This window comes from Triticum dicoccoides, chromosome 1B, assembly GCF_002162155.2.
Source record: "Triticum dicoccoides isolate Atlit2015 ecotype Zavitan chromosome 1B, WEW_v2.0, whole genome shotgun sequence".
NCBI lineage: Eukaryota > Viridiplantae > Streptophyta > Magnoliopsida > Poales > Poaceae > Triticum > Triticum dicoccoides.
Window position 1 is genome coordinate 72,428,988 of NC_041381.1, and position 26,385 is coordinate 72,455,372.

The window sequence follows — 26,385 nt, forward strand, 5'->3', positions numbered from 1 at the left end:
CTAGCAATTCATTCTGAGCCTTAAGTACTTGCTCAGCTTGAGTGGTGACCATAGAAACATGTTTACTAGTGAGTTTAAGTTCACCCTTAACTCTAGACGTATAATCACTCAAGCGCCCAATCATATAAGCATTATTTTTCAATTGTCTACTAATATGATCATTGAAATTTGCTTGTTTATCCATAAAATCATCAAATTCATCTAAGCACTGGCTAGCAAATTTAGTAGATGGGATTTCAACTTTATCATATCTGTAGAGAGAATTTACCTTCACTACCTGTGTCGGGTTATCAAGACAATGTGTTTCTTCAACAGGCGGTATATTAAGACCATGTATTTCTTCAATAGGAGGTAAATTCTTAACATCTTCAGCTTTAATACGTTTTTCTTTCATTGATTTCTTTGCCTCTTGCATATCTTTGGGACTGAGAAATAGAACACCCCTCTTCTTCGGAGTTGGTTTAGGAATAGGCTCAAGAGTTGGCTCAATTGGCTCAGGAATTGGCTCAGGAAGACTCCAATTATTTTCATTAGTCAACATATGATTTAATAGCAATTCAGCTTGGTCAATTGTTCTTTCCCTGAAAACACAACCAGCACAACTATCCAAGTGGTCCTTGGAAGCATCAGTTAGTCTGTTATAAAAGATATCAAGTATTTCATTTTTCTTAAGAGGATGATCAGGCAAAGCATTAAGTAATCGGAGAAGCCTCCCCCCAAGCTTGTCGGAGACTCTCTTCTTTGATTTTCAAAAAATTATATATTTCCCGCAAGGCAGCTTGTTTCTTATGAGCAAGGAAATATTTAGGAGAGAAGTAATAGATCATATCCTGGGGACTACGCACACAGCCAGGATCAAGAGAATTAAACCAAGTTTTAGCATCACCCTTTAATGAGAAAGGAAATATTTTAAGGATATAATAATAGTGAGATTTCTCATCATTAGTAAAAAAGGGTGGCTATATCATGTAACTTAGTGAGATGTGCTACTAGAGTTTCAGATTCATTGCCATAGAAAGGATCAGATTCAACTAAAGTAATAATCTCAGGATCAACAGAGAATTCATAATCCTTATCAGTAACAAAGATAGGTGAAGTGGCAAAAGCAGGGTCATATTTCATTCTGGCATTCAGAGTTTTCTATTTCAGCTTAGCTAGTAATTTCTTAAGATCTGATCTATCATTGCAAGCAAGAAAATCTCTAGCAGTTTCTTCATCCATCACATAACCCTCAGGAACAACAGGCAATTCATACTTAGGGGGAGAACCTTCATCATCACTATCATCAATATTATTAGTTTCAATAATTTCATTCTCCCTAGCCCTAGCAAGTTGTTCATCAAGAAATTCACCTAATGGCACAGTAGTATCAAGCATAGAACTAGTTTCATCATAAGTATCATGCATAGCAGAAGTGGAATCATCAATAACATGCGATACATCAGAATTCATAGAAGTAGCAGGTTTAGGTGTCGCAAGCTTACTCATAACGGAAGGAGAATCAAGTGCAGAGCTAGATGGAAGTTCTTTACCTCCCCTCGTAGTTGAAGGATAAATTTTAGTTCTTTGATCTTTCAAGTTCTTCATAGTGATCAGCAGATATAAATCCCAAGTGACTCAAAGAATAGAGCTATGCTCCCCAGCAACGGCACCAGAAAAAAGTCTTGATAACCCACAAGTATGGGGGATCGCAACAGTTTTCGAGGGTAGAGTATTCAACCCAAATTTATTGATTCGACACCAGGTGAGCCAAAGAATATTCTCAAGTATTAGCAGTTGAGTTGTCAATTCAACCACACCTAGATAACTTAGTATCTGCAGCAAAGTATTTAGTAGAAAAGTAGTATGATAGTAATGGTAACCATGGCAAAAGTAACGATAGCAGTTTTGTAGTAATTGTAACAGTAGCAACAGAAAAGTAAATAAGCAAAGCGCAATATGTGAAAAGCTCGTAGGCATTGGATCAGTGATGGATAATTATGTCGGATGTAATTCATCATGTAATAGTTATAACATAGGGTGATACAGAACTAGCTCCAGTTCATCAATGTAATGTAGGCATGTATTCCGAATATAGTCATACATGCTTATGGAAAAGAACTTGCATGACATCTTTTGTCCTACCCTCCCATGGCAGTGGGGTCCTAATGGAAACTAAGGAATATTAAGGCCTCCTTTTAATAGACTACCAGACCAAAGCATTAACACATAGTGAATACATGAACTCCTCAAACTACGGTCATCACCGAGAAGTATCCCGATTATTGTCACTTCGGGGTTGTCGGATCATAACACATAACAGGTGACTATAGACTTGCAAGATAGGATCAAGAACTAACATATATTCATGAAAACATAATAGGTTCAGATCTGAAATCATGGCACTCGGGCCCTAGTGGCAAGCATTAAGCATAGCAAAGTCATAGCAACTTCAATCTCAGAACATAGTGGATACTAGGGATCAAACCCTAACAAAACTAACTTGATTACATGGTAAATCTCATCCAACCCATCACCGTCCAGCAAGCCTACGATGGAATTACTCACGCACGGCGGTGAGCATCATGAAATTGGTGATGGAGGATGGTTGACGATGATGACGGCAATGAATCCCCCTCTCCGGAGCCCCGAGCGGACTCCAGATCAGCCCTCAAGAGGTTTTAGGGCTTGGCGGTGGCTCTGTATCGTAAAATGCGATGAAACTTCCTCTTTGATTTTTTTCCATGAAACGGAGGAGTTGAGGTCGGTGGAGCATCAGGGGGCCCAGGAGATAGGGGCGCGCCCAGGGGGAGGGGGTGCGCCCCCCACCCTCGTGGACAGGGTGTGGGCCTCCTGACCTTGATTCTTTCGCCAATATTTTTTATATTTTCCAAAAGTTATCTCCTATTGACAACATCCAAAACAAAGCATATTCAAAACAATGTGATCATGGCATGACATAGTAGATGAATTGCACAAATCATGTAAAGGAAGCATGGCAATATCATCACAAGGGAAGCAAAAGCCAAAGACCATCATCTCTTCATCTATGCCATAAGTGCAAATAGGATATATTTTAATGGGGCATGCATAGTTACTATGTTGAGATTGAAATGATGCAATATGGGAGATCTCACTCATAGCATATGACAAGTTCAATGGTTTGTCAAACATGATGTGACCAAAAGAATTTTCACATGATATTCTATGGAGCATAGCATCACAACTAGGCAACTCAACATGCTCAGCATCATATTCATCATAAATGGGTAAGTCAAGGCATGAAGAAGTCTCACTAGCATGAAGCATGGGAATAGGTGGATCAACATCATGCAAGCAATCATTGGTAAGAGAGTCCACTAGTGGGACAAGAGAAGCACCGTCACCTATGTTACCTTTGGAGCATCACTCATGTGTTGTAGGTGAGGTGTTGAAGACCAAGTCATGGTCATCGTCATCTTGATGGAACCATGTGGGGGGTCCATCATCATCCACCATGGCCATCGTTGTCTCCATTGGAGGGATGGACTCGTCGAGGGTAGGCATGTTGTCATGTAAGAGACCTAGCACCAAAGAAAACACACTCGGAGTAGAGGTTAAGTCGTTAGAAATCATAGTGGCCTCACGTGCCCTCTCAACTACCTCAGTCTCTAAGTGTTGTGGCTCACTCACTCGCTCCAAGACGCACTCACTCATACGGTTGGTGGAGTCACTCAAACGGCGCTCAACCTCACATAGGATGTGTGGCATACTCTCATGTGTGAGGCTAGTGGTGGTCACACTCATCCTCTCATAGGAAATGCTCTCAATGTCACGTATAGTGAAGTCACTCATCGCACTCATGGGGTGGTGGCTCTCCTCACATGACAAATCGGGCATCTCGACATATGTGGGTGTCGGAGAGATGTAGGTGCAAATGTTGTTGGAAATAAGCCCTAGAGGCAATAATAAACAAGTTATTATTATATTTCCTTGTTCATGATAATCGTTTATTATCCCTGCTATAATTGTATTGATAGGAAACTCAGATACATGTGTGGGTACATAGACAACACCATGTCCCTAGTAAGCCTCTAGTTGACTAGCTTGTTGATCAATAGATGGTTACGGTTTCCTGACCATGGACATTGGATGTCATTGATAACGGGATCACATCATTAGGAGAATGATGTGATGGACAAGACCCAATCCTAAGCCTAGCACAAAGATCGTGTAGTTCGTATGCTAAAGCTTTTCTAATGTCAAGTATCATTTCCTTAGACCATGAGATTGTGCAACTCCCGGATACCGTAGGAATGCTTTGGGTGTACCAAACGTCACAACGTAACTGGGTGACTATAAAGGTGCACTACAGGTATCTCCGAAAGTGTCTATTGGGTTGGCACGCATCGAGACTGGGATTTGTCACTCCGTGTGACGGAGAGGTATCTCTGGGCCCACTCGGTAGGACATCATCATAATGTGCACAATGTGACCAAGGGGTTGATCACGGGATGATGTGTTACGGAACGAGTAAAGATACTTGTCGCTAACGAGATTGAACAAGGTATCGACATACCGACGATCGAATCTCGGGCAAGTACAATACCGCCAGACAAAGGGAATTGTATACGGGATCGATTGAGTCCTTGACATCGTGGTTCATCCGATGAGATCATCGTGGAACATGTGGGAGCCAACATGGGTATACAGATCACGCTGTTGGTTATTGACCAGAGAACGTCTCGGTCATGTCTGCATGATTCCCGAACCCGTAGGGTCTACACACTTAAGGTTCGATGACGCTAGGGTTATAAAGGAAGTTTTGTATGTGGTTACCGAATGTTGTTCGGAGTCCCGGATGAGATCCCAGACGTCACGAGGAGTTCCGGAATGGTCCGGAGGTAAAGAATAATATATAGGAAGTGAGGTTTTGGCCATCGGAAGTGTTTCGGGGGTCACCGGTAATGTATCGGGACCACCGGAAGGGTTCCGGGGTCCACCGGGAGGGGCCACCAGCCCCGGAGGCTTGCATGGGCCTAGTGTCGAAAGGGACCATCCCCAGAGTGGGCTGGTGCGCCTCCCACCCTTGCCCAAGGCGCAGCTAGGAGGGGAGAGGGGAAACCCTAGGCGCAGATGGGCCTATAGGCCCACCCTAGGGCGCGCCCCCTCTCTCCCCCTCTTGGCCGCCCCCTCCAAGTCCCATCTAGGGCTACCGCACCCCTAGGGTGGGAACCCTAGATGGGGGCGCAGCCACCTCCCCTCCTCCTATAAATAGTGGGGGTTTTGGGACTGCCAGAGACACGAGAACCTCTCCCTCTTGGCGCAGCCCTACCTCTCTTACTCCTCCTCTCCCGCGGTGCTTGGCGAAGCCCTGCAGGATTGCCACTCTCCTCCACCACCACCACGCCGTTGTGCTGCTGCTGGATGGAGTCTTCCTCAACCTCTCTCTCTGTCCTTGCTGGATCAAGGCATGGGAGACGTCACCGGGCTGTACGTGTGTTGAACGCGGAGGTGCCGTCCGTTCGGCACTAGGATCTCCGGTGATTTGGATCACGACGAGTACGACTCCTTCAACCCCGTTCTCTTGAATGCTTCCGCTTAGCGATCTACAAGGGTATGTAGATGCACTCTCCTTCCCTTCATTGCTGGTTTCTCCATAGATAGATCTTGGTGACACGTAGGAAAATTTTGAATTTCTGCTACGTTCCCCAACAGTGGCATCATGAGCTAGGTCTATTGCGTAGATTCTTTGCACGAGTAGAACACAAAGTAGTTGTGGGCGTTGATTTTGTTCAATATGCTTACCGTTACTAGTCCAATCTTGTTTCGACGGTATTGTGGGATGAAGCGGCCCGGACCGACCTTACACGTACACTTACGTGAGAAAGGTTCCACCGACTGACATGCACTTGGTGCATAAGGTGGCTAGCGGGTGCCAGTCTCTCCCACTTTAGTCGAAACGGATTCGATGAAAAGGGTCCTTATGAAGGGTAAATAGCAATTGGCATATCACGTTGTGGTTTTGCGTAGGTAAGAAACGTTCTTGCTAGAAACCCATAGCAGCCACGTAAAACATGCAAACAACAATTAGAGGACGTCTAACTTGTTTTTGCAGGGTATGCTATGTGATGTGATATGGCCAAGAAGAATGTGATGAATGATATGTGATGTATGAGATTGATCATGTTCTTGTAATAGGAATCACAACTTGCATGTCGATGAGTATGACAACCGGCAGGAGCCATAGGAGTTGTCTTAATTTATTGTATGACCTGCGTGTCATTGAACAACGCCATGTAATTACTTTACTTTATTGCTAACCGGTAGCCATAGTAGTAGAAGTAATAGTTGGCGAGACAACTTCATGAAGACACGATGATGGAGATCATGGTGTCATGCTGGTGACGATGATGATCATGGAGCCCCGAAGATGGAGATCAAAAGGAGAAAAATGATATTGGCCATATCATGTCACTATTTGATTGCATGTGATGTTTATCATGTTTATGCATCTTGTTTGCTTAGAACGACGGTAGTAAATAAGATGATCCCTCATTAAAATTTCAAGAAAGTGTTCCCCCTAACTGTGCACCGTTGCGAAAGTTCGTCGTTTCGAAGCACCACGTGATGATCGGGTGTGATAGATTCTTACGTTCACATACAACGGGTGTAAGCCAGATTTACACACGCGAAACACTTAGGTTAACTTGACGAGCCTAGCATGTACAGACATGGCCTCGGAACACAAGAGACCGAAAGGTCGAGCATGAGTCGTATAGTAGATACGATCAACATGAAGATGTTCACCAATGATGACTAGTCCGTCTCACGTGATGATTGGACACGGCCTAGTTGACTCGGATCATGTAATCACTTAGATGACTAGAGGGATGTCTATCTGAGTGGGAGTTCATGAGATGAACTTAGATATCCTGGACATAGTCAAAAGATCTTTGCAAATTATGTCATAAGCTCACGTTTTAGTTCCACTGTTTAGATATGTTCCTAGAGAAAATATAGTTGAAAGTTGACAGTAGCGATTATGCGGAGATGTAGAAAGCTTATGTCCTTAATGCACCGCCCAATGTGCTAAACCCCAAACATTGTCTGTGGATGTTGCGAACATCGGACATACACGTTTTGATAACTACGTGATAGTTCAGTTAAACGGTTTAGAATTGAGGCACCAAAGACGTTTTCGAAATGTCGCGGAACATATGAGATGTTTCGAGGGCTGAAATTGGGATTTTAGGCTCGTGCCCACGTCAAGAGGTATAAGACCTCCGACGATTTTCTTAGCCTCCAAACTAAGGGAGAAAATCTCAATCGTTGAGCTTGTGCTCAGATTGTCTGAGTGCAACAATCACTTGAATCGAGTGGGAGTTGATCTTCCAGATGAGATAGTGATGTTTCTCCAAAGTCATTGCCACCAAGCTGCTAGAGCTTCGTGATGAACTATAACATATCAGGGATAGATGATCCTTGAGGTATTCACGATGTTTGACACCGCGAAAGTAGAAATCAAGAAGGAGCATCAATTGTTGATGGTTGGTGAAACCACTAGTTTCAAGAAGGGCAAGGGCAAGAAGGGACACTTCATGAAACGGCAAATCAGTTGCTTCTCCAGTGAAGAAACCCAAGGTTGAACCCAAACCCGAGACTAAGTGCTTCTGTAATAAGGGGAACAACCACTGGAGCAGAATTACCCTAGATACTTGGTAGATAAGAAGGCTGGCAAGGTCGATAGAAGTATATTGGATATACATTATGTTAATGTGTACTTTACTAGTACTCCTAGTAGCACCAGGGTATTAGATACCGGTTCAGTTGCTAAGTGTTAGTAACTCGAAATAAAAGCTATGGAATAAACGGAGACTAGCTAAAGGAGAGCTGACGATACGTGTTGGAAGTGTTTCCAAGGTTGATGTGATCAAGCATCGCATGCTCCCTCTACCATCGAGATTGGTGTTAAACCTAAATAATTGTTATTGGTGTTTGCATTGAGCATAGACATGATTGGATTATGTCTGTCGCAATAAGGTTATTCATTTAAGGAGAATAATGGTTACTATGTTTATTTGAATAATACCTTCAATGGTCTAGCACCTAAAAGGAATGGTTTATTGAATCTCGATCGTAGTGATACACATTTTCATGCCAAAAAGGATATAAGATAGTAATGATAGTACCACTTACTTGTGGCACTGCCATGTAAGTCATATTGGTGTAAAACGCATGATGAAGCTCCATGTTGATGGATCTTTGGACTCACTCGTTTTTGAAAAGTTTGAGACATGCAAAACATGTCTATTGGTGTATACGCATGAAGAAACTCCATGCAGATGGATCGTTTGGACTCACTTGATTTTGAATCACTTGAGATATGCAAATCATACCACATAGGCAAGATGACTGAAAAGCCTCGGTTTCAGTAAGATGGAACAAGATAGCAACTTGTTGGAAGTAACACACTTTGATGTGTGTAGTTCAATGAGTGTTGAGGCATGCAGTGAATGTCGTTATGTTCTTACTTCACAGATGATTCGAGTAGATGTTGAGCATATTTACTTGATGGAACACAAGTCTGAATTATTGAATGGTTCAAGTAATTTCAGAGAGAAGTTGAAGGTCATTGTGACAAGAGGATAAAATGTCTATGATATGATCATAGAGATGAGTATCTGAGTTACGAACTTTGGCACACAATTAAGACATTGTGGAAATTGTTTCACAATTAATACCGCCTAGAACACCATAGTGTGATGGTGTGTCCGAACATCATAGTTGCACCCTATTGGAATGGTGCGTACCATGATATCTCTTATCGAATTACCACTATCGTTCATGGGTTAGGCATTAGAGACAAGCGCACTCACTTTAATAGGGCACCACATAATTCCGTTGAGACGACACCGAACTATGGTTTGGGGAAACCTAAGTTGTTGTTTCTTAAAAGGTTGGGGCTGCGACGCTTATGTGAAAAAGTTTCAGGTTGATAAGCTCGAACCCAAAGCGGATAAAATGCATCTTCATAGGACACCCAAAACAGTTGGGTATACCTCCTAATTCAGATCCGAAAGCAATAGGGATTGTTTCTTGAATCGGGTCCTTTCTCGAGGAAAGGTTTGTCTCGAGAATTGAGTGGGAGGATGGTGGAGACTTGATGAGGTTATTGAACCATCACTTCAACTAGTGTGTAGCAGGGCACAGGAAGTTGTTCCCATGACGCCTACACCAATTGAAGTAGAAGCTTATGATAGTGATCATGAAGTTTAGGATCAAGTCACTACCGAACCTCGGAGGACGACAAGGACGCGTACTGCTTCGGAGTGGTACGGTGATCCTGTCTTGAAAGTCATGTTGCTAGACAACAATGAACCTACGAGCTATGGAGAAGCAATGGTGGGCCCAAATTCCGACAAATGGTTAGGAGCCATGAAATCCGAGATAGGATCCATGTATCAGAACAAAGCATGGACTTTGGTGGACTTGCCCGATGATCGGCAAACCATTGAGACAAATGGATCTTTAAGAAGAAGACGGATGTGGACGGTAATGTCACCGTCTATGAAGCTCGACTTGTGGCGAAGAGTTTTTCACAAGTTCAAGGAGTTGACTACGATGAGACTTTCTCATCTATAGCGATGCTTAAGTCCGTCGGAATCATGTTAGCATTAGCTGCATTTATGAAATCTAGCAGATGGATGTCAAAACGAGTTTCCTTACCAGTTTTCGTAAGGAAAGGTTGTATGTGATACAATCAGAAGGTTTTTGTCGATCCTAAGGATGCTAAAAGGTATGCTAGCTCCAGTGATCCTTCCATGGACTGGAGTAAGCATCTCGGAGTTGGAATATGCACTTTGATAAGATGATCAAAGATTTTGGGTTTATACAAAGTTTATGAGAAACTTGTATTTCCAAAGAAGTGAGTGGGAGCACTATAGAATTTCTGATGAGTATATGTTGTCGACATATTGTTGATCAGAAATGATGAGTATATGTTGTCGACATATTGTTGATCTGGAAAGCATATAGGGTTATTTGAAAGGGGTTTTTCAATAGAAAACCTGGATTAAGCTACTTGAACAGTGAGCATCAAGATCTATGAAGATGGATCAAAACGCTTAATGGTACTTTCAAAATGAGCACATACCTTGACATGATCTTGAAGGTGTTCAAGATGGATCAGTCAAAGAAGGAGTTCTTGCCTGAGTTGTAAGGTATGAAGTTAAGAGTTAAAGCTCGACCACGGCAGAAGAGAGGGAAAATACGAATGTCGTCCCCTATGCTTCAGACGTAGGCTCTATAGTATGGTATGCTGTGTACCGCACCGGAAGTGTGCCTTGCCATGAGTTAGTCAAGGGGTACAAGAATGATCCAGGAATGGATCATTGGACAGCGGTCAAAATTGTCCTTGGAGTAAATAAGGACACGTTTCTCGATTATGGAGGTGATAAAGAGTTCGGCGTAAAGGGTTACGTCGATGCAAGCTTTAACACCTATCCGAATGACTCTGAGTAGCAAACCGGATACGTATAGTGGAGCAACCAGTTGGAATAGCTTCAAGTGGAGCATAGAAGTAGCATTTACAATATGACATAGAGAATTGTGAAGTACATACGGATTTGAATACGGCACACCCGTTGACTAAAACTTCTCTCACAAGGAAAACATGATCAAACCCCAGAACTCATTGAGTCTTAATCACATGGTTATGTGAACTAGTTTAGTGACACTAGTAAACTCTTTGGATGTTGGTCACATGGCGATGTGACTTATCAGTGTTAATCACATAGCAATGTGAACTAGATTATTGACTCTAGTGCAAGTGGGAGACTGTTGGAAATATGCCCTAGAGGCAATAATAAATAAGTTATTATTATATTTCCTTGTTCATGATAATCGTTTATTATCCATGCTATAATTGTATTGACAGGAAACTCAGATACATGTGTGGGTACATAGACAACACCATGTCCCTAGTAAGCCTCTAGTTGACTAGCTCGTTGTTTAATAGATGGTTATGGTTTCCTGACCGTGGACATTGGATGTCATTGATAACGGGATCACATCATTAGGAGAATGATGTGATGGACAAGACCCAATCCCAAGCCTAGCACAAAGATCGTGTAGTTCGTATGCTAAAGCTTTTCTAATGTCAAGTATCATTTCCTTAGACCATGAGATTGCGCAACTCCCGGATACCGTAGGAATGCTTTGGGTGTACCAAACGTCACAACGTAACTGGGTGACTATAAAGGTGCACTACAGGTATCTCCGAAAGTGTCTGTTGGGTTGGCACGAATCGAGACTGGGATTTGTCACTCCGTGTGACGGAGAGGTATCTCTGGGCCCACTCGGTAGGACATCATCATAATTTGCACAATGTGACCAAGGGGTTGATCACGGGATGATGTGTTACGGAACGAGTAAAGAGACTTTCCGGTAACGAGATTGAACAAGGTATCGGCATACCGACGATCGAATCTCGGGCAAGTACAATACCGCCAGACAAAGGGAATTGTATACGAGATCGATTGAGTCCTTGATATCGTGGTGCATCCGATGAGATCATCGTGGAACATGTGGGAGCCAACATGGGTATCCAGATCCCGCTGTTGGTTATTGACCAGAGAACGTCTCGGTCATGTCTGCATGATTCCCGAACCCGTATGGTCTACACACTTAAGGTTCGATGACGCTAGGGTTATAAAGGAAGTTTTGTATGTGGTTACCGAATGTTGTTCGGAGTCCTGGATGAGATCCCGGACGTCACGAGGAGTTCCGGAATGGTCCGGAGGTAAAGAATAATATATAGGAAGTGAGGTTTTGGCCACCGGAAGTGTTTCGGGGGTCACCGGTAATGTATCGGGACCACCGGAAGGGTTCTGGGGTCCACCGGGAGGGGCCACCAGCCCCGGAGGCTTGCATGGGCCTAGTGTGGAAAGGGACCATCCCCAGAGTGGGCTGGTGCACCTCCCACCCTTGCCCAAGGCGCATCTAGGAGGGGAGAGGGGAAACCCTAGGCGCAGATGGGCCTATAGGCCCACCCTAGGGCGCGCCCCCTCTCTCCCCCTCTTGGCCGCCCCCTCCAAGTCCCATCTAGGGCTGCCGCACCCCTAGGGTGGGAACCCTAGATGGGGGCGCAGCCACCTCCCCTCCTCCTATAAATAGTGGGGGTTTTGGTGGTTCCAGAGACATGAGAACCTCTCCCTCTTGGCGCAGCCCTACCTCTCTTACTCCTCCTCTCCCGCGGTGCTTGGCGAAGCCCTGCAGGATTGCCACACTCCTCCACCACCACCACGCCGTTGTGCTACTGCTGGATGGAGTCTTCCTCAACCTCTCCCTCTGTCCTTGCTGGATCAAGGCATGGGAGATGTCGCCGGGTTGTACGTGTGTTGAACGCGGAGGTGTCGTCCGTTCGGCACTAGGATCTCCGGTGATTTGGATCACGACGAGTACGACTCCTTCAACCTTGTTCTCTTGAACGCTTCCGCTTAGCGATCTACAAGGGTATGTAGATGCACTCTCCTTCCCTTCGTTGCTGGTTTCTCCATAGATAGATCTTGGTGACACGTAGGAAAATTTTGAATTTCTGCTACGTTCTCCAACAAATGTCTCCATGCACGATCGTGTAGCTTGACTCGGAGTATGAGTCCAATATGGGCGTCATCTTCATGTTGTTAAAGAGGTTCGCGCTTGTCGCCGTGGTCGAAGGGGATGTCCCTTGCTCGACATTCTTGTCACCGTCTTGTTGTTGGAGGTCCATATGATGTGGCACCTCGTAGCTTGTCTCCATGACCGAAGGGAATTTCCTATGCTCGGCCATCTTCCTTGAGGGGCTTCCGAAGATGGAAGTGACGCCCTCGCTCATAGGTGGTCGCCTTGGAATTGAGGAAGTCGTTATAGGCGTACCCGTGGGAAGTAGGCGAAGATGTCGTACGTCCAAAGGCGAAGATGCCTTGAGAACACTTGGAGAAGATGCCTGAAGTGGTTGGTGTAGCCATCGCTCCGTCTTGGTGGTGCTCGTCTCGCGGTCTTCTCTTGTGCTCATGAAGCTTGGACTTGGCGTGAAGTAGGCCTTGTTGTGACTTGTGCATTTGCGCTTGTGGAGCATCTTCATGATGATGATGTCGTTGTCATGCTTGAGCTCGTAGGCGTTCATCGTTGTCGTGCACATGATGCTTGGAGGTGACTTGCCCTTCATGACGATGTTGATCACGAACGTGATGGTGGTCGCCATGGAGATGTGGACGTGGACGAATTGCGCTTGTATCATTTTCGCGCTCCGAAGACTTGTGGCTTGAACGTCGCCGCTTTGAGGATGATGAAGGGGAAGTAGACTTGATCAAGGCCCGAATCTCCTCCATCCTTGCATCTTTCTCCTCTTTATGTGTGGAAAGCTTCTTGTCGATGTAGTCCCTTTTCCTTGCTTCGGAGTGACGAATGTCGATGGAGATGTTCTCGATGCGCTCTCGCAATCTTGATTGTGCGCCTTGCATTTGTCGTTGTAGATCGAAGATGGACGCTTTGGTGATGTAGTTGTTCACGCCGTCGTTGTTGTCGTAGACCGGAGATGAAATGCCTTGCCTATCCATCACAAGACTAGAGCAAGTATGAGTGGGAGAAAGAGAAGAACTAGACCAAATGTACCTTGACCAATGTTGAAGATGGATCAATGATCACTCAAATGTGTAACAAGGAAATTGCACAATTGGTACCAATTCTTGTCGATTCTCACACCTACACAAGTAAAGCTTATGGTGGAGCTCGGTGAGGATAGTGGCACAAACATTTGATGCAAAATGTTAGCAAGAGTCAATAATGTTGAAAAAGATTCACAAATTTGCAAGCGAAACAAGTAGACCAATAGCAATGAAAGGTACAGGGAAACACACACACAGATAGATAAATGGGGTCGTGCAACCAAGGAATGAGCACAAAATGTGGAATCCACGGAAAACGCTCGTGTTGCACAACTCAAGAGAGACGCTAGCACGATTGCTCTATAGGCGGATACGACACTTGTGCACAACCTATAAGATGCAAAATATATGGACTGTTATCCCAAGTATGCTATGTATGTATTGTTCTGGTGTTTAACAAGATGATCCAAGATGATCGGATATGACAATCTTATATGCAATGTGGTATGATGCTATGGCACTTGCTTACAAGTTTCTTTGCTCTCTTTCTTTTTGCTTAAAAGCTTTATTTCTTTCTTTTTTTATGGCCACTTTTGCACAATGCACAAACCAAGATAGCAATAGTGTATATGCGGGAACAAACTTGTGACACAAGATATGATACCACTATATGCACCACGATGATATGGTATGTATGCTATGGGAAATATGATCACTAATGTGCACAAGTAATGTTGCCGGCAATACACAAATGGCTAGTCTCGATAGGCAAGTAACGCAAAATGGGCTAGGGGTTAACAGTGCAATGGCAAGGGGAATATACAATGGAGGGATACCACGATACCGAGATGATGTGGAGGTTACCGTTTGTGGCGATGATGAGTGGCGGTGTTCTTGATGTAGAAACCAAGATAATGGAGACTCGTCCCTAAGTAGCTGAAACACCTTAGGAAACGGAAAAACCACGAGCTCAAAATCTCAAACGTCAAATGTCAAAATGGTGGTAGCGGAAAGCGGTGGTGGTTTGCACTTGGCAATGCGGAAGTGAAATGATGGGCTATACATGTGTCGGAGTTGAAGTTGTCGTCCTTAAGTAGCCGAAACACCTTAGGAGACACAAGCCACAACTCAAACAAGCTCAAACAAAATTGCGTTAAGTTGGGGTGGCGGAAGTGTATGTTGGGCAAGCCTATGTGGAAATTATGATGGTGGTGGTTGAAGAAGAAGCAACTGTCCCTATGTAGCCAAAACACCTTAGGAGACTCGAATCACTACTCAAGCAACCACTAATGCTATGGGGAACGAAATGGGTTAGGTTGCGGAAGTCGGTGGTGGTAATGTGGATGATATGGTGGAGGGCCTAGGCAAACTTGCCAAATTTTCAAACAATTTATGGAGTCAAATGGTGTTGCAACCTATCTAGATGGAAGGGGGTGTCAATAGCTACTCAATGAGCTAAATAACACGAAAATCGAACTCCGGATGTGAAAGTTATGGGCAAAACGGTGAAACGGGAAAGGCTGAAATGCCAGGGGCCGGACATCCGGGGCTCGGGCCGGATTTCCGGGACCTGATGTCCAGAACCGCGTGCAAAAATGCGCTCCAGGAGCCGGATGTCCGGGCTAATGGGTCGATGTCCGGGGGTCGGGCCAGATGTCCGGGCTCCAAATCCGAGGATGAACTCGAGGAACTCAATTTTGGGGCGGAAATTGATGATTTAGGGGGCAAAAATTGGAGAGATTTCGTGGATGGGAAGTGGGGAAACTTGGGGAGATGCTAGATCCACTTGAACCCAAGCAAATCCATCGATCTTAAATCAACAAAACATCATCAAACCAACAAATCACAAAAAATTTGGGGGCTATTTTTGGTGGGGATTTTCGGATTTAGGACGAAATCAACAAAATCAAGCTAGAAAACAAAAGGTAGGGGCTCCAAAAACATGATCAACGTGGCTCATGATACCAAGATGTTGTAGGGCGGAACCCTAGGGGCCAATCTTTCACGTTTGGAGAGGATCCCTACGAGGATCATGAAGAACACGAGGAGGGGAACGAGACAAAACACATGAGAACACTCAACCAACAAGAACAAAGTCACACATGCGCTAGATCATCGAAACACAAAAGGATACAAGATCCAAATCCAACAAGGGACGATACAAAGTGTAACCAGTTCTTCTCTGTGAGGAGGTCTTGATGATGGTCTTCTCCGGATGGAGGTCTTCAATCCAGGTGGATCTTCTCCGAAGAGGCCGCGGTCTCTCACGAGGAGGAGATCCGTATGGATGAGCAAAGCTCTATCTCAAATGAGCTAAACCAATGCTAACCCTAACTAGGATGAGGTGGGGGGGTATATATAGTCTAAGGGGCAAAGGGGTACATGGGCCTCGGCCCAGATGCACTGCACGCACGCAGGGGTGCCGGATGTCCGGGCCTTCTTGAGGCGTCGGATGTCCGGGCTAGTGGGCCGGATGTCCGGACTGGTGGAGTCAGTTTCAGTGCTCTCTGGATAGCCTGCGCCAGAATTCCGGGCAGGTGCCGGATGTTCGGCCCCGCGGGGCGCCGGATGTCTGGGGATCGGCCGGATGTCCAGCCGTTGTAGAGTTGCGTGGCGTCCGTCTCTCTCTGGTCTTCTTCTGGTTGGTGGCGCCGGATGTCTGGGCTCCTGCCGGATGTCCGGCCGCTATAGCTCCGTGACGACTCCACTTGAGGCACTTCTTGATCCGCTTCCGTGTGGACTTGTCCTATGCTTCGAGCATCTCCATGGTTGACTCCTCGGTTCCTGAGCATACATAGTGTCTTTGCATTAGGTAGCAACCATTTCTCGTACAACTGTAAAGGGGAAGCATTTAGGAACGGGTTCACCTTGTGTCCAATGGCGTATGTTAGAGGTCTCGTCATATGTCCTCTTGGGGCTCGGAGAGTAGTCAGAGTGTACATGGGGATGAGCATGGGATGCTCCGCATCATCCGTCAGTCAAACACCAGGGGTTAGAAACAATCCCCCCCCTGACGTGAAGACAGTGAACATGATATATGTCACTCACATCCCCAAAAGGAAGCACAAAGGCGCATTACGGGACATCTATGCCGTAGAGCCTATCGCCCCCAAGTTTAACCCATGGTCAGCATGTCCGATCACTTTTGATCGCAGGGACCACCCAACTAGTATCCATCACGGGGGTTCCGCCACCTTGGTTCTTGATCCAATCATCGACAGATACCACCTCACTAGAATCCTTATGGATGGAGGAAGCAGTCTCAACTTGATCTATCAAGATACTATCCGTAAGATGGTAATTGACCCATCACGAATCAAGCCTAGTAACACTACCTTTAAAGGTGTGATACCAGGAGTGGAGGACCGTTGTACGGGCGCAATTACACTGGAGGTAGTATTTGTCTCCCTAGATAACTTTCGCAGCGAAGAGTTAATCTTCGACATCGTCCCTTTCCGCAGTGGTTAGCATGCGCTGCTCGGACAAACTACCTCCGCCCGCTTTAACGCAGTCTCGCATTATGCTTACTTGAAGCTCAAAATGCCCGGACCTCGGGGCGTTATTATAGTCAATGGTAATATGGAGAGCTCACTCTGTACTGAAGAACACACAGTGGCCCTTGCAGCCGAAGTGTATAACAGCCTTATCAAGCCGAGCAGTTCACAGGCCGCTAAAGCCAATGACGTATCCAAACGAGACCGGTCCGCGCATAAATCAGTGGGTCCAGACACTGGTTAGCAGTTCGGCCTCCGCCGATCGCCCCACCAGGTTGCGGCTCATGTACCACGCATACATAATTATGCACTAAAAATACCCTGGGCGACGCCGGAGGCACGCTGCGGAATAGGTCCATTACATGGCTTGACCATAAATGGACCGCATACACCCTTTTCCTTTTAACGCAGGTTCATCGAGAGCCCTACTTACAAGATGATTGTCGCAGGAGATCCTTTTAAGGCTAGCACGTCCCAATCATCAAATGCTCCTCTCAAAGGACTCACTACTAAGAAGGAAAGGCACAGACGTGCGGCAGGGCATCATTGGAGTTTCTTTTCCGAACTTTGGGTTTTTAGACCATGTGCTAGATTTTCCCTTATGTAAAATTTTCTCTTTCGGGCATGTAATATGACCTTAGTATTGAACAACAGTGTCTGTCATCGAAATATCAATAAAGATATAAAGGGCATAGATGATTACCACCTTGTTGGTTGGGTGATAGATTTTTTCCTTGTCATCTGCGCTATTCCTTACGTTCTACTAACACACATGGTTCGACACGGTCTTCATACTAGGGGCTGTATTCGGCCCCGCTAAATTCTTAAGTCCAAACACTTATAGGGAACTCTTCGGCGTCTCGGATATTGCATTATATGCATCCGCTCTGAATCATGTCTTTGGTCTATAGTTGGGTTGACTGGCTACTGTGTTTGCCACCTTACGTTCTGCAAGTTTGGCTAAGGTAGTAAAGGGAGACCTACTGCGATTGTATTTCCGGTTCGTCCGGTCAAGTACCTCAGTAGAGAAAGTTGAAAACTGACTGTCATGATAAGCGAGAGCGGGCAGCGATCCGGTGACTCAGTGTTATACTATGAATCATTCGCAATTTATGCCATGTTATACGAGGGGATGGGTTCTTTTGACCAGCCGGGTTGCAAAGGTGCCGCACTCCAGATTGCCGATCATGCAACAAGGGGCTAGTACCTAGCACCACCAATGGACTCTTATGGCTAAAGTGAAAGTACTAAAACCACATAGTCTGATTGCCTGGTTCCCTTTGCAATACACCTCCTACATCGGACCAAGATGTTGGATAAAGTGTGGTCACGCGGTCCCGAACACCCCTGTAGTATCTACGTGGAGGCTGAAGCCGACGACTGGTAAACTTTCATATATATATATATATATATATATATATATAAACAACAAAATAGGAGGATAAACTGATAATAAAGCATAATCATAACTACCATACATTGCGAGTTTATTACATAACTCTTACAACCGGACACAACTACTCAAAGATTATGTCCTTGGAGCACTGGCCTTCTACAATACAAGCTCCCTCGAGGACCTCGTCGAAGTACCTCTCTAGCCGTCGGTGCTCCTTGCCCTCAGGTGGTCCTGCGGTGGCAATCTCGGTGGCTTTCATCTTCGCCCACTGAACCTTCACACGGGCAAAGGCCATCCGAGCACCCTCAATACAGGATGACCGCGTAAGGGCATCAATCCGAGGAAGTGCCTCCACCAACCTCTTCACGAGCCCAAAATGGCTGCTGGGTACGGCTTCGGCTGGCCACAGACGGACTATTACGTCCTTCATGGCCAGGCCGGCTACCCTATGTAGTTCGAAAAGCTGCTTCATCTGGTCGGTCAGGGGCACTAGAAGCTCTCGTGTAAGGTACTGTGACCAGAATAGCTTCTCTGTTGAGCTGCCCTCTTCGGCTTGGAACAATGCGGTGGACTCCGCAATGATCCTTGGCAGGTCGGCAAAGGCGCCTAAAGAACTCCGAACTAGGGTTAGTAAAATATATCTTCTACTGGCATACCTACTCTACATAATAAAGGCCTTACCAGCCGCAATCCGCCTCGCCTCTTGGATATCTTGTTGAGCGTCTTGGGCATCAGCCCAAGCTTCCTTCAGGCTCTCATAGGCTTTGTTGAGCTCGAAGGCTTGCTCCAAACTCATATGTTCCAAGGACTCGCATCTAGCAATGGCGTCCTTGAGCTCTTTCTTAACCTCACTCACCCGCGCCTCATGTTGTTGGCAGGTTGTCTGCTCCTCCTCTAAGCTTTTGGCCGCCTTGTCCGTGGCCACCTTGCTCGCCTCTACCTCCCTCTTGGCTTCGGCGAGGGCGCTTTTGAGGGACTCGACCTCATCGGTGCCAACTGCGAGCATAGTTAAAACATGTTTTAGTCTGTTTCAAACAACTAACACATATACAATTGGAGATATATACTCAATGCACGCATACCTTGCGTCTCCTCAAACCGCTTGTTGATGCTGATTACTTCTTCATCAGCCAGCCGCAGATTCCGAGTGAGCTTAGAAACTTCGGCGGCCTGGGCGCTCGCCACCAGCAGGGAAGCCTGTTGCACAATAGAGTAAAATGTCACCTCATCCGAACACTATGTGATCCTCTGTCCGGCTTTGCCAGAACTGGACAGAGTCTCAGGGGCTATGATACGTCTCCAACGTATCTATAATTTTTGATTGCTCCATGCTACTTTATCTACTGTTTTGGACTATATTGGACTTTATTTTACACTTCTATATTATTTTTGGGACTAACCTATTAACCGGAGGCCCAGCCCAGAATTGCTGTTTTTTTGCCTATTTCAGTGTTTCGAAGAAACGGAATATCAAACGGAGTCCAAACGGAATGAAACCTTCGGGAATGTGATTTTCTCACCGAACGTGATCTAGGAGACCTGGACCCTGCTCCAAGAAGTAACCGAGGAAGTCACGAGGGTGGGGGGGCCCTGGGTGTGCCCTCCTACCTCGTGGGCCCTCTGTTGCTCCACCGACGTACTCCTTCCTCTTATATATACCTATGTACCCCCGACAGATCATAAACGTAGCCAAAAACCTAATTCCATCACCGCAACTTTCTGTATCCACGAGATCCCATCTTGTGGCCTGTTCCGGAGCTCCGCCGGAGGGGGCATCTACCACGGAGGGCTTCTATATCAACACCATAGCCTCTCCGATGAAGTGTGAGTAGTTTACTTCAGACCTTCGGGTCTAGCTAGTAGCTAGATGGCTTCTTCTCTCTTTTTGGATCTCAATACAATGTTCTCCCCCTCTCTTGTGGAGATCTATTCGATGTAATCTTCTTTTTGCGGTGTGTTTGTTGAGACCGATGAATTGTGGGTTTATGATCCAGTATTATCTATGGAAAATAGTTGAATCTTCTCTGAATTCTTTTATGTATGATTGAGTTATCTTTGCAAGTCTCTTTGAATTATCCGTTTGGTTTGGCCAACTAGATTGGTAGTTCTTGCAATGGGAGAAGTGCTTAGCTTTGGGTTCAATCTTGCGGTGTCCTTACCCAGTGACAGAAAGGGTTGCAAGGCACGTATTGTATTGTTGCCATCGAGGATAACAAGATGGGGTTTTTATCATATTGCATGAATTTATCCCTCTACATCATGTCATCTTGCTTAAGGCGTTACTCTGTTTTTAACTTAATACTCTAGATGCATGCTGGATGGCGGTCGATGAGTGGAGTAATAGTAGTAGATGTAGAATCGCTTCGATCTACTTGTGTCGGACGTGATGCCTATATACATGATCATTACCTAGATATGCTCATAACTATGCTCAGTTCTGTCAATTGCTCAACAGTAATTTGTTCACCCACCGTAGAATACTTATGCTCTTGAGAGAAGCCACTAGTGAAACCTATGGCCCCCGAGTCTATTCTCATCATATCAATCTCTATCGCTTTATTTACTTGCTTTGTTTTTACTTTGCCTTTTACTTTTCACTTTGCATCTATCTATCAAAAATACCAAAAATATTATTTATCATCTCTATCAGATCTCACTCTCGTAAGTGACCATGAAGGGATTGACAACCCCTAATCGCGTTGGTTGCGAGTAGCTATCGTTTTGTGTAGGTACGAGGGACTTGTGCATGGTCTCCTACTGGATTGATACCTTGGTTCTCAAAAACTGAGGGAAATACTTACGCTACTTTACTGCATCATCCTCTCCTCTTTGGGGAAAACTAACACAGTGCTCAAGAGGTAGCAAGAAGAATTTCTGGCGCCGTTCCGGGGAGGCTCACGCAAGCAAGTCAACCATACCAAGTACCCATCACAATCCCTATCTCTCGCATTACATTATTTGCCTCTCGTTTTCCTCTCCCGCACTTCACCCTTGCCGTTTTATTCGCCCTCTCTTTTTCGTTCGCCTTCTTCCCGTATGTATCTTTGTTTGTGTTTCCTTGTGCCTTCTATATGCTTGCATCTTTGCTTGCTAAAAATCTATTGATATGGATCCACTTAAAGTGTTCTACTTGGATCATCTTCTATCCTTACGCGCTCGTGCTGAAACCCCAACTAGCCTAGTTGATGGGAAATCTTTAGTTGAGCATGCTCATTTTGTGTGTCATCGTTTGTCTGAAAAAGGGAGACTCTTACGGTATCATATAAATAGTTTGCTATGATATGCGTGGAATCTTTGTGAAATGTGTGATTTTACTTGTTGCTCTAAGAACCCTAAAAAACACCTTCCCTACCTATGTGAGTTCAATGATAATGAAATATTATCTTCTTGTGCAAAGGGTGTTTATAGTTACTATGATATCGAACAAATTAAAGAATTTGTCGCTTTTAAGGGTGCTCATGAAGTTGCTTCTTTGATTGAAAAGTATGATTTTACTCTCAACAAATCTGAAAATTCCGTCATACTTAAATATTGCAATGAAAACCTTGCTCATAATGTCTATGTCCAAGAATTTATTGAAAGAATGACCGTTGCTTTGGAAGAAACTGTGATATGCATGAATCTATACAAAATGATGATTCCGATGATTTGATTGAAATATCCCTTGATGAACATGATGCTTGCTATTCTTGTGGCCATGAAGCCAATATTTATGAAGACGAATTTGCTATAGTTCCTTATGTTAAAAATGAGATCGTTGCTATTACACCCATGCTTGATAGCTCCCTCAACGAAAAGCATGATTTAAATGATTTTACTATAAATTCTCTTGATGTCAATTGTGCTGATAATATGCAAAACCCTAAGCTTGGGGATGCAAGTTTTTCTATGTCTACTACTTGTTGCAATGATCATGATTGGGGTGATTCTTCTTATGATCTTGAAAATTTATTTAATCCCCATGATGAATATGAGATTGATAATATTGTTTGCAATAATATTGAAAGTGGGTTTGGAAGAGTGTCAACTCTAGATCCCACATATTTGGAGAATATTCAATCTTATGAAATTTTTGATAAAAGTGGGTTTGGAGAGGTCATGACTTTAGTTAATGTTAATCCCAATATTCCGGAAGAGTGTCAACTTTGCATGCATGTGGATCGTGTTGAAAATATTTTATGTGATAGCTATTTTGTTGAATTTTCTTATGATCCCACATGTAATTATTATGAGATAGTAAAATATGGTCGTAGAAATTTTCATGATAATAAATTACCTCTCGTTATGTTGAGACTGCTATTGTTTCTTTCCGCCTCCTTGCATATGCTAGTTTTTGCTTGCCTTGATAATTTGTTTGCCTATAAGATGCCTATGCATAGGAAGTATGTTAGACTTAGATGTGTTTATCACGTGTTTTATGATGCTCTCTTTGTGCTTCAATTCTTGTCTTTCTTGTGAGCATCATTGACATATCTATGCCTAGCTAGGGGCGTTAAACGATAGCACTTGTTGGGAGGCAACCCAATTTTATTTTTGTTTTTTGTTTTTGCTTGCGTTTAGTAATAAATAATCCATCTAGCATCTGTTTGGATGTGGTTTTATGTTTTAATTAGTGTTTGTGCCAAGTAGAACCTATAGGATAACATACAATGATAGTTGATTTGATTCTGCTGAAAAACAGAAACTTTGCATGCACAAATATAATTTTGTTAAATCACGGGAACGTGCTTTTGCATTGATTCTTTTTGATGCTATTCAATAGAAAAAATTTCTGGGACTTCCTATTTTGGTAGAAGTTTTAGTGTTCCAGAAGTTTGCGTTAGTTACAGATTGCTACATACTGTTTTGTTTTTGACAGATTCTGTTTTGCGTGTGTTGTTTGCTTATTTTGATGAATCTATGGCTAGTAAAATAGTTTCTAATCCATAGAGAAGGTGGAATACAGTAGGTTTAACACCAATATAAATAAAGAATGAGTTCATTACAGTACCTTGAAGTAGTCTTTTGTTTTCTTTCACTAACGGAGCTCACGAGATTTCTATTGAGTTTTGTGTTGTGAAGTTTTCAAGTTTTGGGTGAATTCTTTTGACGGATTATGGAACAAGGAGTGGCAAGAGCCTAAGCTTGGGGATGCCCATGGCACCCCCAAGATAATCCAAGGACACCAAAAAGTCAAAGCTTGGGGATGCCCCGGAAGGCATCCCCTCTTTCTTCTACTTCCATCGGTAATTTACTTGGAGCTATATTTTTATTCACCACATGTTATGTGTTTTGCTTGGAGTGTCTTGTATCATTTGTGTCTTTGCTTGTTAGTTTACCACAATCATCCTTGCTGTACACACCTTTTGAGAGAGCCATACATGAATTGGAATTTGCTAGAATACTCTATGTGCTTCACTTATATCTTTTGAGCTTGATAGTTTTGCTCATAGTGCTTCACTTATATCTTTGAGCGTGATATTTTTTTTCTCTAGTACTTCACTTAGATCTTTTAGAGCATGGTGGTGGATTTGTTTTAAAGAAACTATTGATCTCTCATGCTTCACTTAGATTATTTTGAGAGTCATTATTAGCATGGTAATTTGCTTAATGATAATATACTTGGTATTCAAGATATGTGAAACTTTCTTTTGAGTGCGTTGAATACTAAGATAACTTTGATGCTTGATACTTGTTTTGAGATATGGAGGTGATAATATCAAAGTAATTCTAGTTGGGTGATTATGAATTTAAAGAATGCTTGTGTTGAAGTTTGTGATTCCCGTAGCATGCATGTATGGTGAACCGCTTTGTGATGAAGTTGGAGCACAATTTTATTTATTGATTGTCTTCCTTATGAGTGGCGGTCGGGGACGAGCGATGGTCTTTTCCTACCAATCTATCCCCTAGGAGCATACGCGTAGTGCTTTGGTTTTTGATGACTTCTAAATTGTTGCAACAAGTGCATGAGTTCTTATGACTAATGTTGAGTCCATGGATTATACGCACTCTCACCCTTCCGCCTTTGCTAGCCTCTCTAATACCGCGCACTTTTCGCCGGTATCATACACCCACCATATACCTTCCTCAAAACAGCCACCATACCTACCTATTATGGCATTTCCATAGCCATTCCGAGATATATTGCCATGCAACTTTCCACCGTTCCGTTTATTATGACACGCTCCATCATTGTCATATTGCTTTTTGCATGAACATGTAGTTGACATTGTATTTGTGGCAAGGCCACCTTCATAATTTTCATACATGTCGCTCTTGATTCATTGCATATCCCGGTACACCGCCGGAGGCATTCATATAGAGTCATAATTTGTTCTAAGTATCGAGTTGTAATTGTTGAGTTGTAAGAAAAATAAAAGTGTGATGATCATCATTATTAGAGCATTGTCCCAGTGAGGAAAGGATGATGGAGACTATGATTCCCCCATAAGTCGGGATGAGACTCCGGACGAAAAAAAAGAGGCCATAAAAAAAAGGCCCAAACAAAAAAAACAAAAAAAATGAGAGAAAAAGAGAGAAGGGACAACGCTACTATCCTTTTACCACACTTGTGCTTCAAAGTAGCACCATAATCTTCATAATAAGAGAGTCTCATATGTTGTCACTTTCATATACTAGTGGGATTTTTTCATTATAGAACTTTGCTTGTATGTTCCAATGATGGGCTTCCTCAAAAGTGCCCTAGGTCTTCGTGAGAAAGCAAGTTGGATGCACACCCACTTAGTTTCTTTTGTTGAGCTTTCATATACTTATAGCTCTAGTGCATCCGTTGCATGGCAATCCCTACTCACTCACATTGATATCTATTGATGGGCATCTCCATAGCCCGTTGATACGCCTAGTTGATGTGAGACTATCTTCTCCTTTTTTGTCTTCTCCACAACCACCATTCTATTCCACCTATAGTGCTATGTCCATGGCTCATGCTCATGTATTGCGTGAAAGTTGAAAGAGTTTTGAGATTACTAAAGTATGAAATAATTGCTTGTCTTGTCATCGGGGTTGTGCATGATTAAATACTTTGTGTGATGAAGATAGAGCAACAGCCAAACTATATGATTTTGTAGGGATAACTTTCTTTAGCCATGTTATTTTGAGAAGACATAATTGCTTTGATTAGTATGCTTGAAGTATTATTACTTTTATGTCAATATGAACTTTTGTCTTGAATCTTTCAGATCTGAATATTCATGCCACAATTAAAAAGATTTACATTGAAATTATGCCAAAGTATCACTCCGCATCAAAAATTCTTTTTTATCATTTACCTACTCGAGGACGAGCAGGAATTAAGCTTGGGGATGGTTGATACGTCTCCAACGTATCTATAATTTTTTATTGCTCCATGCTACTTTATCTACTGTTTTGGACTATATTGGGCTTTATTTTACACTTTTATATTATTTTTGGGACTAACCTATTAACCGGAGGCCCAGCCCAGAATTGCTGTTTTTTGCCTATTTCAGTGTTTCGAAGAAACGGAATATCAAACGGAGTCCAAACGGAATGAAACCTTCGGGAACGTGATTTTCTCACCGAACGTGATCCAGGAGACTTGGACCCTACTCCAAGAAGTAGCCGAGGAGGTCACGAGGGTGGGGGCGCCCCCCCCCCCCCACCCCTAGGCGCGCCCCCTACCTCGTGGGCCCTCTGTTGCTCCACCGACGTACTCCTTCCTCCTATATATACCTACGTACCCCCGACAGATCAGAAACGGAGCCAAAAACCTAATTCCACCGCCGCAACTTTTTGTATCCATGAGATCCCATCTTGGGGCCTGTTCCGGAGCTCCGCCGGAGGGGGCATCTACCATGGAGGGCTTCTACATCAACACCATAGCCTCTTCGATGAAGTGTGAGTAGTTAACTTCAGACCTTCGGGTCCATAG

General features: G+C 44.0%; 1 pseudogene; it reads right to left on the minus strand.

The window, feature by feature from the left end:
- LOC119350168 overlaps positions 1-26,385 on the minus strand; it is a 77,902-nt pseudogene that overhangs the window by 50,277 nt on the left and 1,240 nt on the right.